General features: G+C 45.8%; 1 long non-coding RNA gene across 1 annotated transcript in view; it reads left to right on the forward strand.

Moving 5' to 3' along the window:
* The first annotated feature begins 1887 nt into the window (after nt 1-1887).
* The window catches only part of LOC114902768, a 221835-nt gene continuing 204792 nt past the window's right edge, over nt 1888-18930 (forward strand). Inside the window, exon 1 of the long non-coding RNA XR_003795599.1 lies at nt 1888-2008. This is a non-coding gene — a long non-coding RNA (uncharacterized LOC114902768). The remainder of the gene's footprint in view (nt 2009-18930) is intronic.

The raw sequence follows: 18930 nt of genomic DNA on the forward strand, positions 1-18930 counted from the left end.
GCCAGCGCAGGGCCGGGGGAATGTCCCGGAAGGGTGGGGCTGGACCGGGTGCCTGAGCCTCACAGCCAGGACAGTAGAAGACGCATCACAGCCACTAAGGGGCTCCGTGCGCAGGCTCTCAGCCTCCTCTCAGCGCAGGCTCCAGCCACAGGAGCTGGGGGTACACTTGGCCCGATTGAGAACCACGCACACTGCCTTACAGTACAGAGGAGAAAGGAGGGCATAGGAGAAAAACGAGAGAGACCAAGAGATGTGGGAAGAGAGGAAGGAAGAGGAGAGAGAGAAAAGGAAACGGCCACTGTGCAAGTGTGGTCTTGGGAGCCAGTGTCATGGCCTCTTCAATCCAGGGACCTCCCTCTGAATGGGCCCCATGGGGCAGATTGTGGGAAAGACCCACTTAGGAGCAGATCCTTCCAGAAAGGCCCAGGGTGGTAGCACTTTCCATGGCATAAAGCCTTTCCCCAGGAAACACCAGGTTTTCATCATCAGTGCCAACGTTTGCAGCCCCCAAATCCCCCATCTGTCCCCATGCAGGGAGGGGCCGGCACTGTGTCCCCTCAGGGCCACTTGTGTCTCCTTGGCCGGTTCCAAGTATCCAAAAGGGATAGTGCCAGATACGTCCAGGGTCCAAGCCTCTTGCAGGGCTTCCCCTCTGCCGAGAACAGCTAACCGTGGGGATGCATGCCCAGAACACAGAGGAGAGGAAAGGCGTCGGGACACACTTAAGTCAAAAAAGTGCATGTTGTTTATCTGAAATTCAAATTTAACTGGGCTTTTTGTATTTTTATTGGCTAAATCTGGCCACCCCTGACAGGCAGCTCTGACCTGACTTCAGTAGCTATTTCAAACTCCTGCCCCCATCACACGTATCCCAGGAAGGTCATCAGCTTGGGAGAGCTGGAGCTTGACCATCCTGCCAAACGGCTGGGTGATTTTATCCTTGGCGAGAAAGGGAAAAAAAGGGGAAAACTGGTCTCTTGGTTAACTTGATGCTAGATCAGGCATTCACCGAGGGCCGAGTGTATCTATCCTAGGGTCTGCAGTAGCCATTCACCTGCGTCGTTTCATTTAAGGCTGATGACCATCTAAGGAGCAGGATTTGCATTTCTGTTTCTCTCCGGGCAGATTCCCTCTGCACCATTGTGGATGCTGAGCCTGCCTGAGATCCAGCCCAGGGCCCTGGCCACAGGCTGCTGGGCTGAACTTGTCCACAGCTGACATCGACTTCGCCGGGGCATTTTACTTCTGATCTTCTCTCTCTCAATACCCTTGCAATGTCCCTGTTTCCAAAATGAGTGCCCGATGGGCCTGCTACTCCAGGTGAGTCAGAATCCGAAGGCAAACACGGTAGGTGATAAGGGAGAAAACCTTAGTCCAAGAGGCTCAGGTGGAAAAAGTGTGGGTTGGTGACACCCAGCCCTGAGTCAGAATCCCAGCTCTTGCATTGCCTGCATGACTGCACACGTTACATGAGATTGTTTGAGCTTCAGTTTCATTTGCTAAATAATTGGGATAATAATACACATAGCACTGGGTAGTTAGGATTTAATCAGAGAAGGCATGAGAAGTAAGCACCCATCAACTGAGCTATTATCTCCCTGAAATGATGGCTGGAGAAGAATAAAAGGGATCTAAAGTAAAGACGTGTAGTAGATGCTTCATAAACGGTAATTACGACTATTGTTACTAACCCCCTTTGGAATGGGTTATTTGTTTTCCAAAAGCCACTCAAAAATCCTGTCCCTATTGCAGAGAACTGGATAAATGACTCCTTTGATAAACTAGCTTTTCACCTGCGGGAAGTGGGTTGCTGGTCCTACGCAGGTTAAAATGACTGAAAATCAATTTGATTTGACAGCTGCTGAAGAAACGAAATGCGTGTACAAACCGATGAGCAGCAGAGCCCATCGGCGCTGATACAAAGTGAGACCACAGAGAGGGCTGCTGTCTACGATCCAGCCGCCTGCTTCCTGTTGGGGCCGCCAGCCTGGCCACCCATCGACAGCAGGTAAGATCGGAGGTCCCGCTGACGCCGCCGCTCCCAACTCCGGGGTCTGCAAGGTGCACGCTGGAGCCCAGGTGCTGGGGCCCTGGCCTTGGAGACCCACACCCCACACCGCACACTCAAGAGCGTTCTCTGCTACGTTGCAGCACGGTTAGCTGCCACTAAAAAGGCAGAACCACCGGGATCCGAGAGCTGAGCTGCTCGTAAGATAAAGGGAGGCAACAGGTCATTTCATCCACCTACCTCTCGCCAAAGAACAGAGGGCTTCAGTCCCCGCCCGCTCCTTGCCTCATCACCTGCCCCCAAACCCCTATTCCCAGGTCCCCATGCTGTTCCTTTGTTCCCATCAGGCCCAACTGCCCAACTCTTGAAATGACACATCCTCTGAGGCCACTAGGCCCATTGCAGGCCGCTTTGTGTGACTCAGGGAAGGCCCTCAGCCTCCTCGAGCTTCAGTTGCTATGGTGGTCAAGTGGGGAATAAATCAGCATTAGCACTTCCTGCTAAGAACCAAGGGGCACGTGAAAGTGCAAAGGCTTTGTCGGCTGGGTGGGCTTCCAGATGGGAGTTTCCGGTATCCGCCATGCTCTAGAACACGGGGAATGTTCCCCGGGTAAGAGTGGGGACGTTACTCATTGACCTACTCCCTCCTGCTGTTTTTCCGTGCGTCCTGATTTTCTTCCACTTGCTACGGGAGAGGGTGGGATTGTCACTGGGTCAACGCCACTGGAGACTATTCTCCCTGAGTTCTTAGCGTAAGTAACCCAGGAACCAAACTAAGGAATCTGGCTACTTGGAATCCTCCCTGTGGGTTTATTTTAAACTAGCTGTTATCATGATGAAATAAATAAATCCTATGGCTGCTTCCCCCGCCATACCAAGTTGCCCTAGTAAGAAACAGCGTCTTCAAAGACCATACCTCCCCTGAAGACATCTATCTTTACTTTTATATTCTCTCTCTTTCCCTCCACCCACGAACCCACCGGCCCCGTCTTCATATATCTTGAACTGCTTTCCTGATCAGTGAGCCACGTGGGCCAGAGGCTATTATCTGTTTCAGCTACTCTGGAAGGTGCTTGCCTATTTTTCTAGGTACAGCCCAGGTAGAAGCCTATCCACCAATTAGCTTTTATTTTAAGCCAGATCTAAAGACACCCTCCAAGTTTGGTGAACATCCATCTACCCAGTTTCATCTGCACAGAAAAGAAGCTTGTTTTGTTCACAGAGATAAATATTGTCGCTGTCTCCAGCCTGAAGGAAAGGCTGCCTTAGACAACCATGGACAGATTGCTTAACCGTGTTCCAAGAAAGTGCCAGTTGCTTGCAATATACCAACGATAGGTTTCATGTAATGAAAACTGACCACACACTATCTTATTTAATCACCAATACCTCCAACAAAGGTTAGGTACAATTATTATCCCATTTTATAGATGAGGCGCGTGAGACTTGGAGAGATGAAGCCATTTGCTCAGAACTAAGAGCTAATAAGAGCCAGGATTCAAAGCAGGGATTCAAAGCAAGGCCTTTAGAACACTTACCACAAGCCCTGCTAGTTAACTCACCATGCTTTTGTGTGGACAAAAGGCCCGTGAGCTGTGTACTGGTACTTTTACAGAGGAGGGGCGAGCTCCGGGAGCCTCAGGTGTGATGAGTTGACTGAAGAGCCTTGAAAGATGTTCTTGAACCTCAGCATCTGGGAGGGGCCTGGGAGCTGCCACAACCCAGCTTCCTGGCAACTGAACACTCTGTGTGTGATTATGCACGAGATGGTTTAATTAACTGCACGGCTCACCTGTCACCGTATCTGCCTTCATGAAGCATCTTTCATCTCGGATCTCCAAAGCAGCTGTAAAAGTTGTAATTAGTCGTAATGATTGTCATGATTTTTAATAGTTATCTACTATAAGGTCCCTTTGACAGGTGAAGGTGCTGAGGCTTGGGGTCAGAGGGAGATGTGAAACGTGGAGACCCAAGACGTAAACTAGCCAAGGCCCTCCATTCTTGGGGAGCCTCCCAGGAAGCATAGCGGGCCATGAAACAAAGAACTGCCACAGGCATATGAGTCTGTCTCCTCTTGCCTTTGGGAATGGCTCACGTTTCTTTCTGGATGGAGGAGAGTGGTCACTTTCCATGGCATTTTAAAACAGGTGTAGGGGCTTCCCTGGTGGGGGGGGCAGTGGTTGAGAGTCCGCCTGCCGATGCAGGGGACACGGGTTTGTGCCCCTGTCCGGGAAGATCCCACATGCCGCGGAGTGGCTGGGCCCGTGAGCCATGGCCGCTGAGCCTGCGCGTCTGGAGCCTGTGCTCCACAACGGGAGAGGCCAGGCCACAACAGTGAGAGGCCCGCATACCGCAAAATATAATAATAATAATAAATAAATAAAACAGGTGTAAATAAAGGCAAAGGGGGGGGGTTAAGATTCAAGATACTCCTCTAGCACACCAACCCCAGTCTGCTTATTGGCAACACCTGGGCAAGAGTCATGATAAATTCTAAATCACAACAGCCTTGCACTCTTTTCCAAGATAGGTGCAACCACAAGAGGAGACACAGAGAGTCTCAGGAAAACAAAGGTTATTCTATCCACAGGTGCTGGAGACAGGAGGCGAGTGGCTCAGGGCACATGGGAAAGACACCAGGGTGGACAGGAGACAGAAGACAGGAGCAGGGTGAAATCTGAGACTGAGGCCTTTATTGGGGTTTCTGAGGGCAAGGCAGGAAAGGGCAGAGTGAACAGCCTAGGACTGGCTAGTTGAACAATTCAGTGAACTTTGGGCTGTGGGGATGGTCCCTAGTTGCCTGGTACCTGGTCCTGGGCTGGTTAAGGCAGAGGGATATTGTCTCCGGGGGTATATGGACCAGATGGAGGATTGGTTAGTTTGCATATCAAAGACGTACTGGATCCTTTCCTACCTCTAAGAATTGTCTGGTCCAGGGAGGGACAGTCTCTTCCCAGGCAGAAGGGTTTTTATTAAGATATCAAAGCATCATAATATATAGAAAATTATATCTATCTATCTATATCTGTATATATATATAAATTAGAACACGGTGTGTGTGTGTGTGTGTGTGTGTGTGTATGCTGGGAGAGGTAGATTGAGATTTGGGAAGAGAGCAGTGAGAAACTTTCTCCCATCTCTCAAAAAAAGGAAAAATTATGAAGAAGATGAACTTTTTTACCTTCTCTTGGAGGAGTTCATAAGATCCCCTCAGTGAGAGTTTCTTCTCTTCCTCCCTTTCCATTGACTCCCCTGACTGTGTATTTGAGTCCAGGACAATCTGAGATGAAGAAATGACAGCAGCCTGGGTCATTGTAAGATGCTTAGTGGATACTTTGTTTAGACTTAGAGATTCCTTTCGATCTGCCTATGTTCTTGCCCTTTCGTCGCATACTAATGACTGTAGCATATGCTTCTAGTTCCGTGTTTTTGGATGCCCCAATCCTGAAAATTTCTCTTGTAATGACACTTCCTGGATTTTCAATGCAAGCTGTGAGGTAAACAAGATTTATCCAAGGTCATTATTAGTAAATGGAAGAGCCACGTCTCAAACCAAGGGCTTTCTTCTTCTCAAACTATCCCACTGTGTCAGAATGAGAGAGAGATGAACCTTGGCTGAACAGTCATTTTTCAGGAAGTCATGAAGTGAAAACTCACCTTTGGAAAATAAATTCTGCCAGGAAAACAAGGTGGCTTTTTGGAGCAGAATAATGAGAATCGTTTAATAATCAGAAGGCTTATAGCGGGATCACATCTACCGACTCTTAGCCCCTTTTCAATTCAAAAACTCTTATTCGTATGCATCAGAAAACACATATAAGAATGTCATGTAATCGTATTTCTAAAAGCAAAACACCTGCACCAAAACCAGACAACTGAAAATTACCCCATTATCCTTCAACAGGCGAATAGATAAATGGAATAGAACACTAGACAGTAGGGAAGATAAATGAACTACATATAGGTACATGCAACAACCCGGATGAATCACAGAAACATAATGCTGAGAGGAAAAACCAAGAAAGATGATATAGAACATAGTGGCATTTTTACAAAGCTGAAAAACAACCCTTTGCCCACATACCCACACACAGTTGAGGGTTACCTACGTAAGTATAACTTTAAAGGAAAGCCAGAGAATGATAAAGAAAACTTAGGATAGGCATACTTGATAAAGAAAAGAGAGGGGCCTTGGGAAGGAAGATTCATTGATATTATTTTATAGTTCTTAAGACATTGTTTTACAGGTATTTTACATTCAGTGTCATGACTGGCATATAGATGACGTACATAGATAATTTTGTATGTCCCCCAAATGCGTATTTCGGGAGACAGCTTCCTAGCACAAATAGCCCAAAGGCAAACCGTTTCATTCAGTGACAGTAGATAAACATGAACTTCAAGAAAAATACAAGGAATGTGGTGTGTGGGTGGAGGGAATGGGGCCCCAGAAGGAACTCAGGAAAAGAGGAGAGTGGAGAAAAAGGCTGGAAGCAAAAGCTGGGAGAATAAATGTCTGTGGTTCCTGGTTTTATTTCTCGTTTCTCCATAAGATCCTCTCGGTTGCTGACTATGCCCTGTTCTCACACCCTCTAGGATAGTTTTAAGGCCCCATAGACAAGGGATGCCCTTCCCGGGATGTAAGGCTTGACCACTTTCACGGTGGCAGATACACAGGCTAGAGAGGGAACCAAACTCAGAGTCAAAACCCCAGGGCTCACTTTCACGCTAAAAGCGTGCCTTGGTAGAGGTCTCCGGGCCTCCCAATGGTGGGGACACATGAATAAAATATAGATGAGATTGCATTGTAAGGTGCAAAGCGCTGTGCTTATATCAAGGTCTCTGAGACGTGCTGCACCCAGGATGTGGGCTTGCTTGTTCTGCCTATCAAGTTCCTGGCCTCAGTTTGCTACCCTACTCTCTGTTTCACACAGATGGCCCTTGCCATATTTAGGAACACCTTCTCAGCTTGGGAAGTCAGACAAAGACGGAGAAGTAGTTTTTTTTCCTCCCCCCTCCCTAAATATTACAACTGAAACTGTAACACAAAATATCCTAATGAAAAGTGAGAAGAAAATTATCTGGATATCACAAAGACCTGTCATTCAGCATCTCCAAACACTTATGTTTGAGTTATAGACTTAACGTTATTTTTAAAAATTTTATTGGAGTATAGTTGATTTACAATGTTGTGTTAGTTTCAGGTGTACAGCAAAGTGATTCAGTTATACGTATACATATATTCATTCTTTTTTAGATTCTTTTCTCATAGAGGATATTACAGAATACTGAGCAGAGTTCCCTGTGCCATACAGTAGGTCCTTGTTGGTTACCTATCTTATATATAGTAGTGTGTGCATGATGATTTATCTCCCCTCCCCCAGGGACTTAATGCTGTTTTGAATTTGTGTAAGAGGTAGACACCCAGGAAAGAACCTTACTGATAATAATAGTAAAATAATAACAGTAATACTGGCAGCTGTTTTGGGGTTATGTCGAGGATATACCGCACACACACTGATAGCCTCACGTCCGGCACCCTGTTTATTTCAGAGCAAGATTTTGAGGTCAGTACCGTCATCCATTGACCGATGAGGGTTGGGGGCAGGCACTGAAAAGTACAGCAACTTTGCCCAAGAATATTCTACAATTAGGAAGAGTCTGTGCTGAGATTTGAACTTGAGTCAGTCTGGCGATGAAACCACTCATGTTATAGCCAGGTTCTGATACATTATTTTCCAAAGATTTAACAGGCAAGAAACTGTAATAGCCAAGCTGAGAATAACCCTATTTCATGAAGGGCTTCAATTTATTTAACACACTCACCTACTCAGAGCAATTAATTACCAAGCATTGGCGAGCCGCCTGCCTCCAGCTCCAGCCCTGAAGGGGGAGGCCAATGTCTGTATCTCAGGGAAGCCAGGGGTGGAAGAAAAAAGCCAATCCACTCTGATCCTGTTTGCCAAGCCACAGGCTCCCTCCAAAAATCAAGAGTTGTCACCCTTGGCAAAGAACGTTCAAAACCCAATGGCGTTTGACTGGAGTGGATTTCTCATCTGCTGCCTGGGCTTCCGCGTTCTCTGGGCAGCTGTCAGGTCCCCTCCCTCAAGCACCCTTCCCTCCAAGGTGAGGTGTTGACCACAGCGCATGGCACTGGGTCCACCGCACAGCTCTGAAAGTTAGGGCCTTTCGTGGGCACCTCGCTAATGAGGAAAGCAGGACCGGAGAGGAGAAGATGGTTGATCAAGAAGAGTTTAAGAACTACTGCCTATTCCAGAGCCCCTGCCATTGACAACCTAGCACACAATCTCTCCAGGGCAGGACTTTGCAACCAGGGGAGCCTGTACCCTCCAGCCCAGGACACTAAGCAATACCTGGGGACATTTTTGGTTGTCATTACTGGGGATGGAGGCTGCTAGTGGCATCTGGTGGGGAGAGCCTGGGGCAGGGGTGCTGCTAAACATTCCACAAAGCATATGACAGCCCCCTCCCCCAACAAAGAATTTTTCCACCCCAAATGTCAATGGTGCCAAGGTTAAGAAAACTCGGGCTGGGGCTTCCCTGGTGGCGCAGTGGTTGAGAGTCCGCCTGCCGATGTAGGGGACACGGGTTCGTGCCCCGGTCCGGGAAGATCCCACATGCCATGGAGCGGCTGGGCCCGTGAGCCATGGCTGCTGAGCCTGCGCGTCCGGAGCCTGTGCTCCGCAACGGGAGAGGCCACGACAGTGAGAGGCCCGCGTACCGCAAAAAAAAAAAAAGAAAACTCGGGCTAAGTTTGGCCTTAAGGAAACAGAAGTGGGAGAGAGTTAGGTCCACTGTAGGAAAGGGACCCTCTTAATAGCCACCTGCCTGCATTCTGCCAGCCCAGGCTCCGGCCACCCTGCCCTTAGTAACTCGTGTGACGGCCCCCAGGCAGGATAGTCCGAAGCATCTAGAGCCGGCAGAGAACGCCGTGCTCCGTCTCAAGTCTCTCTCAAGGGGCAGGCAGCTGTGAAGAGCTGGCAAGGGTAGGAGAGTCGAGGCGAGGGGGCGGCAATGGGAGCAGAGGGAAAGGGGTCCTTTTTCTCCAGATGCATTGGTGATTGCAGGCAGGACACCCTGTGCCCTGCTTGCATCTCTAGGGAAACTTCCTGCTTCTTAAGAATTGCTTCTCAGTGTAGGAAGAGAGCAGGAAATTGTCTGGGAAGGGTTAAGCATGTATCTTCTCTGGTTGGCCTGTCTCCCAGGCTAAGTGAAGGCTGCTCCATCTCACATGGATATGAAAGACAAACTGTGCAGATTGAAAACAGCTGTACGCCAAGTGAACGGGCCACATGGCCGTGGTGCCATGCCGAGGTTTAGCGCCATCGGTGCCCTTTTGTTTGATTTTGGAGGAGCAGCACAAATAAATACAGTAGGTTCTGTTTAAACAAAGGACTCTGATCAATAGAGGTTTGTATAGCTTACGACCTTCCACCATAAACAGAAATTTGAGGTAAAAATCCACAAATCCCAGATCAATTACCAGATTATTTACCCTTTTGCACTGCTAATGTTCCAATCTGCCTTGCATATTAAACAGCCAAGGAAGAAAAGGATTTTTGTTGCAGAGGAAGAGGGAGGGCTGTGTGGATTTATTAGTTGTGGCAATCAAAGCATGTGCCATACGTTTTCTATATAAACCCGGCTGTGGTGATTGTGCAAATCGTCTAAAACAAATTTTAAATTCCAGGACTTTTCAGTCGATGTTACCAGTAGCTTTTGCTTTTTCTTTTCTTTCTTTCTTTCTTTTTTTTTTTTTTTTGAAGGGGCTTTAACCATCTGCCACAAAACTGTTATTGCATTGTGGTTTGCTGTAAACGAAAGTACATATGTTAAGGGCTTCAGTCCTCACGCTGGTCCTTGGCAGCTGTGAAGCCTTGAGAAAAACCCCTGCCCTGGGTTTCCTGGACTCAGTTTCCCCGGGTGTAAATTTGGGCTTGTGTGGAAGGGTCACTCACCAGCTCTGTGGGCAGGCTGTTTAATCTCTTGAATTCTCTGTTTTCTTAACTGTAAAATGGGGGAAAAAAACACAAAAACCAATACCGCTTACCTCCTGGAGTTGTGATGAGAATGAAATAATATGCAGCATGTAAAAGCACAGCCCGGCACACAGGAAGTGGCATTTGACAGGCGGAAGCCACTACGATTGTCATCATCACCGTTATTCTTTGTTCATTGTTCCTTCTGTGATGTCCCGAATTTCAACATATCCTCCATATTTTGGAATGAATTCTCTGAGTCAGGCGCTTGGGGAAAGGCTGGGAATGAAGAACTGGGGACTCAGGTTGAGGAGCACACATGGTACTACTAGGAAGGGAGGAGAAACATTATCCTAACAAGTCACTCTGACCCCCCAGCAAGCTAAGGTGAGGGGCGCCTGACCACCCCACGGCCCCGCCCTTCCACCCACAGAAATCTTCTGTTCGATGTTTGTTCATTGGAACCTATAGATCTATTCTCTGCAAAGAAATGGCTTGGGTGCCCCCTGCCATGGTAATCCTGTATGGGATGCTGGCTTTAGCAAACACAATTGCCACCCCACCTGCTAAAGTCCCGCCGAGGAGAGCTGGGGACCTATGTCCATCTTGTTCACCTCTGATCTCCAGCCCCCAGCGCTGTGAAGGACCCAGCATTAGCTCAGTACACACTTCTTGGGTCCTCAGAACTTCCCAGGAATCTCTCCCTTCTCCCTGTATCCTGGATCGTAGGCCCTCACCTTTCCCTGTTATCCCGAACTGCCCCTTTCACTCCCTTATTCTGGCCTCCCGAGCCAAGCACAGAGAAAATGTTAGGACTTATTCTGGTCTCCCATGTTTTTCTTTCTTCCGCCCATAATGTAGGAATGACGGAGAAGGCAGTCTGTACCCAGAGCTGTATTGAGAGCTGGACATATATTAGACTCATGAACTCACACAGCAACACCAGTGTATCCACACTTTACAAACAGAGAGAGTGAGTGCTAGGGAGATGATTCATAGGCTGCCGAGTTGCAGGTGAGGATACAGACAAGGTCTGCCCGACCCCTAACAACCTGGCCAGTGGTTCTCAAACTTAAGCAGCATCAGAATGGCTGCATCATCTCTCCCTTTCCTAAATGTCTGGATATCAAATGGAAGACAAGCTAAATCAATAACCAAGTTTTAGCATCATTTTTTGTTCTTGCGTTTTGCTGAGGGAACCAACTTACTTTGGAATCATCTGTGTCCTACCATTCATCCTCAGGTATTTTTTTTTTTAATGATCCTTTTTTTTTTTTTTTTTTTGGCTGTGTTGGTTCTTCGTTGGTGCACGCAGGCTTTCTCTAGCTGTGGTGAGTGGGGGCTACTCTTCTTTGCGGTGCATGGGCTGTAGGTAGGTGGGCTTCAGTAGTTATGGCATGCAGGCTCAGTAGTTGTGGCGCACGGGCTTAGTTGCTCCGTGGCATGTGGGATCTTCCCGGACCAGGGATTGAACCCGTGTCCCCAGCATAAGCAGGCAGATTCTTAACCACTGTGCCACCAGGGAAGTCCCCATCCTCAGGTATTCTATAGAAGCTGAACTAAAAGTGAAATTCTCATTCACCAAGTGTTGTGAAACTTAGTTTGGATTTAAGGAGTAGGGGATGGGAGGGAGGTCCAGGAGTGAAGAAAATTCTTCCAAATTAACCAAGAGGTCTAATTAGAGCAGAGGTTGGCTGTTTCTTTAAAAGAAACGCAGTTTCTCAAGTTATAATTATTCTGCGTATTATAAAACGTGGAAAGTAATGGGGTGGGGAAGGAGGTCTAGAAACTTGCATTCCTCAGTAATCAACTACATAAGCAGTAAAAGCCCGAGTTAGAGTATTTTTTCCAAACTTTTACTCAATAAATATTCTGTCTCCAAAGTATCACAAATTCCAAATTAGCAGCATGTGGGTTCATGAAATCCATTCATTTCTCCATTCATGCATCCCACAAACATTTATTGAAGCCTCTACTCTGTGCCAGGCATCTGCTGAGTGCTGGAGGGACATGGCGGTTGTGTGCAGTTATGGGATGTTGATTTGAGAGAAATAAGATACAGGCCATTTCCTTGAGGGACAGGAGGAGATAAAGAGTCATGGAGGAGATGTGTGTGCCTTTGCGTGTGCGTGGAAAAGTTGGGAAAGGGCCTTCCAGACTGAGAGACTAGCATGTACGGATAGAAGCCATAGTAGATTTTTTAAATTTTTATTTATTTTTTATTGAAGTATAGTTGATTTACAATGTTGTATTAATTACTGCTGTACAGCAAAGTGACTTAGTCATACATATAAATACATTCTTTGCCATATTATTTTCCATTATGGTTTATCACAGGATATAGAATATAGTTCCCTATAGATTTTGACAGTTCTCCTTCCAGATCCTCTTACCAGGCCATTGCATCTGTCCCCCAGCTGCTATGCTGACTGCTAAGGGCTGAAAGCTGTTCCCTTCTCAGCCAACTGGAGCCCCCTTGCCAAGGTTGCACCATCTTCCCTGCACTCCTCCCTGCCCAGGGGACAGCCCATTGACCTACTGATTGACACAGGGGTACCTCGGGGTAAGGGTCCACCCCCAGCTGGACCAATTCTTTGGTGCAATTCTTATTCCAGAGCTTCTACTGGGATTAAGCTAGAACTAGACTCCAGCTGCAGCCACATCCTTGCTTAGCTTTTTCTCTTGCCCTGTCTTGTTCCCTCGTTCCCCCCCTCCTTCAACAAATCATGTGCCTTAACCCTGTCTCAGGCTCTGCTTCAGGGGAACTTGATCTAAGAAGGAAGTATAGTGGCTAATTGTGGTCTTTGAAAACACATACCTACATGTGTAAATGGCTCTGACATTTACTAGTTGTAGGATTCTTGATAAGTTATTCAACCTTCACTAGAACTGCTAATAGAAGCCCAATGAATCCAAGAGGTAATTTACCCAACTCCCATCTTTGCCACCATGCCTTTTAAGGAGCGTGATCAGATGTATGCACATGTGCATATCTAAACACACACACACACACACACACACACATACATACATATACGTATGCATAGACACATACCAGGTAATGATAAGTGAAAGTACCAACCATGGGCTTGAGAACTGCCATACAGATAACCTCTCCCTAAAGACTTGGGAGTTAGTCTCTAATAGGGCATCCTCAACCTAATCTGGTATTCTGTAACTCCCAGAAGTTTTCATCCTGGCCTTCAGTCAAGGCCCACTCTGATGGATTTCTAAAATTCATCTATATCATTTTGAATGTTTTTAGAATTAAGCAATAGGAAAATGCATTATTTTGTATATCACATATTGTCCAGAAGTAGGGCAGATTCCGGAACCAGTTGATTCGGTGGTCAGTGATGTCAAAAAGGCCTTGGATCATTTTTCTGCTCTGCTATCACCAGCGTTGGCATGAGTTACCTGAAGGATGTAACAGTAGGGAGCACCATACTTCCTTGTTCCCAGTTGCAGGCTACAGTCCTTCCTTCCATCTGATTGGTCCATCTCAGGTCACGTGTCCGACCAGACCAATAGCAATCAACATGAAAATGCCATGCTCTGATTGGCTTAAACTAGACAAGACCCACCACTAGAGCTGGGAATGGGATGAAGGTAATACAGCATGCTTGGACTCCAGAGTCAGAATGCTGGGATTCAAATCGTGCCTGTGCCACTTACTAGCTGTATGTCTTTGGGCATATTATTGATTTCTCTGTGCCTCAGTTTCCTGATCTGTGTGATAGAGATAATAATATGCCCACTTCATTGGGTGGTTGTGAGGACTGAACAGATCAATAAATGCCAGGCTCTTTGACAGTCTTGGTGCCTGACAAGTACAAGTTTTTATCATATTGTGTTGTATCTGAGCAAAATCGGGGTACAGTTAGGAAAGACAAATGGGGCATCAGATATTAGGTAGGCAGCTATCAATGTCTAGGATACTACCTCTCAGCCCAAGTCGATGTTCTAACTACTTGACTGTGTTTAGCTCAGCCTCCTGAGTTGAAACATCCTGGCTAGGTGGGTAAGGTTTAAAAATCACTGTTTCTGAAATGGTTCTTGGCTTTCAAAGTACCTCCCAAGCATTTGGAAATTGTAGCTCTGAGCCCTCCTCTTAGTAATACCATCTCTTACCTAACCCCCACCTGAAGCCCATCATTAAACAACTTCTGAGCTTGGGCGGAGTTGTCAGCTGCGGAAGATGCTACCTCATGAGGGAAGGCTGGGACCCACCTGTCTGCCAGTCTCAGGGGCTACACCACCATGGAGAAGTTGTCCTGAGCAGGCCTGGTTTGCTTCCAGAATCAATGAGAAAGCAGACAGGGCTAATCACATCATGCCCCTTCCAGGCCTGCGAGACCGAGACCCTCGCACTGTGGAGCTGCAAGGACAGGAATAGAGTCAGGCTGGCCAGAGGGGGTGAGAAGTGAGAAAGTGTAGCAGTGAATATGGCAATAAAAGCATCCAGAGAAGGTGGAAATACCTCCTGGCAGGGCTGTTTATCAATGTCCATTTTAGTTAAATAGTCTACACTAACCCTAAAGTTGGGGTTTGTACACTGGAACATCTGGGTGGGTCTCAGACCATCACTGAACCCCTTTACTTACATACAGGAGTGTGGGCCTGGGCCTCTGGTTTTTTTTTTAGTGGGAAAGGCTTCAGCTTCTAATGAATTCTCAGAAAGGTCGAGATCCACTGTACTGGAATGAACTCCCCAAATCATAAAATTAACCACCTGGTACTTGTTCATTTCCGGATGGCTTCTGACCTTCAAAGAGAGATGTTAGCAAGTTGTATCTCTCAGGTCCAGTAATTGATGAAACTGAGGCAAGGATCTTGGGGATGCTGAGAACCCTAGTACATCCTGCTGAGGGGGTGGTCCAGGTCCCACCCTGCCTGAGCCACCAACGGGGAGTCAGGGAAGCTCATTGCTGCTTTAACATGATTCGGTATTTTGCACAAGGATGAAATTAATTAGTGAGAAGGCTGAACTCCGTGGCCATACAGAGCTCCATTGCTCACTCAGCAAGGCTCAAATCCCTTGGGGCAGCTATTTAAGTATGGCCTGGAATTCAAACAGTTCTTACCAGTTCACAACCAGGTAAGTGTAGTGTTAGAAAGTCCACATTTAGGAAATTTTATAGCAATTTGACAGTAATTTTGTCTGCTTGACCTAATAGTTTTAAAAATGGGGCTTGTAATGTATATGTTTCGTTCCTTCATTTCTTTTTTAGATAATTCATTTTTGTTGTAGTTTATATAATTATTAGTCTGAAATAAATATAAAATTTTTTTAAAACTGTTATTCACATTGAGTTTGAGAAGCATTGACCCAGGCAGTCTTTGCCAGGTTCCTCTCCTGGCATCTCGGGGCCGCACTCCCAAGACATCTGTTGGGCTGAGGTGTAGGGTCCATGCATGGAAAAACTCAAAGCAGAAATCCAGACTCAAAAGCTCTTTCTTCAAGAGCTCCTGTAACCTGAAAATTCATGGCATTTTTCACGTCATTCCACAATAGATCCACTTTTGTGGATGTATTTTATATTAATATATAAAAAGTGGTTGCTGTTTGTCATTCATTTTCCAAGTTGTCAAGTAAAATTTTAGCTGCAAGATGCACAGTAAGATTTTGTTCGTTCCTGCCTTTGAAAAAACACACATGTCCTGCATGTGGCTTTGCGTGTCCTGTGAAACGCCCTCACACATCCCCTGGGAAATAGCAGCTTTTGTCATTTGGGGAAGCAGCTTTGCAGCAGGTATTCAACAGCATTAAGGTCTCAATTTTAGATTTAAGAGCAATTGAGTGGAAGAGTGTTTTTATGGTTTGTTTTCCAAAAGCAGATATAGGTTCAGTAGCTTTATACAAATGTGGCTTTCAGTGTAGTCTGATTCTAAGAGCAAACACTTATGCAGTGTTCACTCTGTGTTAGGGAATGTTCTATCTATGTACTTCTTCCACATCAGCTCATATAATCCTTACAGCAATCCTTGGAGATAGGTGCTTTTAATAATGTCATCTCCATTTTATAGATAGCAATACTGACACTGAGAGGCTAAGTCACTTGCCCAAGGTCACACAGCTGGGAGGTAGTAGAGCTCAGATTTTCACCCAGGCAGCCTGGGGCCAGAGGCGTGCTCTGAACACATCCACTGGACTGTGGATATCCAAAGCCCTCCAAATGGGACAATCTTAGGGGCTGTGTTGACTCAATAAACTACAACTGCATGGAGAATATTATTCCTGTATTTGAATCAGGACCAAAGAATTACAGGGAAGCCAGAGTTATACACAGGTCTACATTAGACTCCCCTCAGAGTCAATTGATTGGGTTGCGAAACTGGTAAATAGACTAACTTTTAATGCGCATTCTGCTGTGCATTCTGCCAACCTAAGCAATAGTCTCAAGTTGGGTCCATGTGGAGAAGAATTGTGTTTGGGGCTGTCCAGTTCAAGGCACCCTGGCTAGAGCAATTTGCTGGAAAATTTGGGACAATTTTACAGCCACGAGGACACCATCAATTCCACTAACTCTTTGGCCACGCCTGACTGTCATGGCTCTGAAGATGCAGCCTTTGTGAATTATGCACACGCCAACCCACATCAGCATTCGACCTGGTGTTTCAAGCATCCCATTTGGTTTTGAAATTAGTTGAAGAGGATGCTATTTAAGGGCCATGTGAAAAAAATATATAATCTGTCTTATGCTTATGAAAAAAAATCGCTGTGTTCTGATTAACTGCACATGACGCTGGGATATATCCCTGTGAAAATGACCTCCATTTGCAGTCTGATTTTGATTTGCAGGCTGTGGAATTAGATTCCACCTCATTGGTTTTATGTTTCTCCCATCATTTGTCCATTCACTCACCAAACATTTATTGAGCACCAACTATAGCCAGGACCAGTGCTAGGTGCTTGGGTGGGGGGAACCGAAGGAGGCTATCCCAGGATGGATGAGTCCTGGTCTCTGTCTTCCAGGAGTTCAGTTTTGTCAGGGAGACAGACATGTGAATGACAGTAGTGCAGGAAACAGGCATGGCCCAAGCCGACACTTATTACAGATCCTAAATTAATTCACTTTCTAATAGCTTGGTTACTTTGGTTATTATAAATAACCGGGTTGTATCTCCTGAGAGTCCATAACTGAGCTATTATTTACTATTTATCTACAGCTAAGGTTGAAACAATCAATTGGATGCCTAAAAGGCTAAATTCAGGACGAATTGATGCGGGAGCATTTGTCTACTTGATTCATTCACATCCAAACCAACCCAGCAAACAGAGGACAGAAAACATTTCCCTAACACACCTGTATCTATAGCAGCAACAACCACTGCTCCATCCGCCCCCGGCTTCACAAAGCGCTTCCACGTCCGTCACTACCTCGTGGCAACAATGTCTGGAAGATAGGCAACATCGTCTAGAAAGAAGTTAGGTGGCTTACTTGCCCGGGGCCGACCAGCATGTTCATCGTAGAACAGGGTCTCTAACCCAGGTCTTCTCATTCCAAAAACTGTCGTGCCTGGTTCATCCTGATGCTCTGTTTATTTATTGAACACCTGTCGTACATTTGGCCTTGGATTCACTGTTTGAGTGTCCAGCCTAATTCCAATATCCAGGTGCTGGGTCATCTGGGTCACCTGGCCAGTCATTTTATGACTGTACGTGGATGGCCATTCTGTATCCAAGAAAGGCATCCCCTGCCACAGTAGCATTCATGATGAACCCAGGTGGGACACGTAGACTCTTCCAGAGACAGGTCACTACAGGTCACTCAATTCACCTTCCTGGCCTCAGAACCCTGGTGTTTTCCTTCATTGTTTGAAGGAAATAACTCTCCGAAAAATTTGGCCAGGGGGGTGGGGTGTGGGTGTTGACTCAAATGGGAAACTCAGTTCGGCTTTTTGAAAGTCAAAGTGGCCTTTGTGTTTGGAAATTAACTTTTTACAGCACCTGGGGGTAGTTGTTACTCATTTGTACTTTTAGGAATTTAAATGCAATCAATCGATTAATTGATGGTAAAAATTATATTATGTAAATGCAAATTCAGAATTGAGTTTGGTGTTCACAGTGGCCTGAAAACATTTTAAAAGGCCAGGTGGGGCCTGAGGAAATTGGAAGTTTCAGTTTTGCTATTAAAAAAGAAAAAAAAAAAGGATGAAAGAAAGAAAAAGTGAGTTTGCAACGAACTCGGTAATGAAGGCCAGAATGTTTTTTCTTTCCTTTTTGACAATGTTTTCTTGATCTGTTATCACAATCTAACTGTACCACAGAAAATCGAATGTAAGGATTCAGACGGGCTTTTGTTCTGTCCTATTTGTTAGAAATTCTACCCTACATATCTTATCAAACTTATAAAGCTCATAAACACTGGTACCCCAAACACCTTAAGAAGATAGAAAGGCAAAGACTGAAAGAGAGGAAGGAAAAAAAAGAATGGTGATAAAATGAAATTGAAGAGAGTAACACAATAGAATCTGGAGCTATTAATTTTTATAGCTGATTCAGCTACTAATATTTTATGAGGTTTAGAAATATGAGTATAAAAAACCACCCTCATATCTGCCCTTGTTTTCTTTCTGTTGTTGTTTTAATTCAAAGATAAGCTCATCATATTTGTACCTAGAATATGGCTTTATTACAGTTAAACACCCGGATAGTAGAAAACATTCTGTTCATTGGAATTTTTCCATATCACTGTCCTTTTGTTTTTGTTTCACTTGGTTTTCCACTTTTCCCAACAGAAGTTCACAGACCACTTCACATGCCATTTCTTTTCCTTCCTTCCTTCCTCTTTCTTTCTTTATTTCTTTCTTTCTTCCTTCCTTCCTTTCTTCCTGTCTTCCTGTCTTCCTGTCTTCCTTCCTTCCTTCCTTCCTTTCTTTCTTCCTTTCTTCCTTTCTTCCTTTCTTCCTTTCTTCCTT

Source organism: Monodon monoceros, unplaced genomic scaffold (genome assembly GCF_005190385.1).
Source record: "Monodon monoceros isolate NGI ecotype Baffin Bay Population unplaced genomic scaffold, NGI_Narwhal_1 Super_Scaffold_10, whole genome shotgun sequence".
NCBI classification, from domain to species: Eukaryota; Metazoa; Chordata; class Mammalia; order Artiodactyla; family Monodontidae; genus Monodon; species Monodon monoceros.